Source organism: Nothoprocta perdicaria, unplaced genomic scaffold (genome assembly GCF_003342845.1).
Source record: "Nothoprocta perdicaria isolate Ctin4 unplaced genomic scaffold, notPer1 scaffold_11, whole genome shotgun sequence".
Classification (NCBI taxonomy): Eukaryota; Metazoa; Chordata; class Aves; order Tinamiformes; family Tinamidae; genus Nothoprocta; species Nothoprocta perdicaria.
Genome location: NW_020454205.1, coordinates 8,315,729 through 8,317,016, shown reverse-complemented (window position 1 = coordinate 8,317,016; position 1,288 = coordinate 8,315,729).

Sequence of the window (1,288 nt, the reverse complement as noted above, 5' to 3'; positions counted from 1 at the left end):
GGAAGAGCAGCGCCAGGAAGAGCTGGGGGAAGAGCGGCTCCAGCACCTGCAGGCAGGGRGGCTGGCGCAGGATCTCCTGCAGCGCTCTGTTTGCCTGCAGAGAAACAGCCCAGAGAACCCTGGCTGCCGAGACGCCCCTCGTGGCCGCGCGAGCTCGGCRGGGACGCTCACGCGCTGCCCTGCGCCTGGGCAGGAGCACGAGGGGCTGCCCTGCCTGCCTGGCCTGGACAAAGCCACAGGAGCTGCCGGGGCTCAGTGCCTGGGTGCAACGTGGCCACAAGGAGACTCCCTGGGCAGTGGGAACAACCCCCTTGAAAGGCCACGTGTGGCCTGCAGACCCTGAGCCAGCCCCTGTTTGTGGCCAGCCCAGCTGGGCATTGCTCCTGCCTGGACCCTAACCAGGTCCCGAGCCCCCAGGCCAGGCTGGCACGGGCCACGCGAGGCAGGGACACGCAGCGATGGAAGCAGACATGGAGCCGCCCAGGTGAGCTCCACGTGTCTTCGTGTGCAGAGGGCCTAAAGCAGGCACAGCAGCTCGGGGGTCTGGTGCAGCCCTGTGCCAGGGCAGGCCAGGGCCCTGTCAGCCTCAGCCCTCCCTCCCGTGCTGGGCCTGCGCATCCTGGGGGAGCCCATGGCTTGGAGGTGGGTGCGGAAGGGCAAGGGCAGCCCTAGGAGAGGGAGACGCTTCCTCCACAAACTCACGGCCAGGGAAAAGACAGCCGAGGTCTCCGACTCCTGCAGCGGCCAGTCCTCCAGGATGCTGAGCAGCTCCCGCAGCACCCGCTCCGCAGCTCCGGGCGTGGACACCAGGACCTTCCACATGGCTGCGGCGGCGCTGCAGGCCGGAGCGCTCGGTCAGCGGCTGCTGCAGCCGCAGCGCCGGGGCCTGGGCTGGCCGCCAGCCCTGCCTCTGCCCTCCAGCCCRTGCCAGCACTGACCTGTCGCACGATGGGGAGCAGTACAGCAGGCATGAGACCACCACGTCTGGGAAGGTGGTGCTCAGCAGAAGAGCCCTCTTCAGGCTCTGGTGTGCAGACACGTCTGTTATGGACATGAAGCTTCCCCAGATGTCCCGCACCATCTTGGACACCTGCAGGGCACACGACTCAGAGGGAGGCTGCTGCCAGWCTGGGACCGCTTGCCCAGCTCCACCGAGAMGGGCAGCCCTTGCCACCGCTCTGGGCTGGCCTCACAGGGAGCCGAGGCCTCACACACCTGCACCCAGGGGAAAAAGAGCCCCCCAAAGGGCTGCAGCCCCGGCCATGGCACCCACAGCCCGCTTACATTC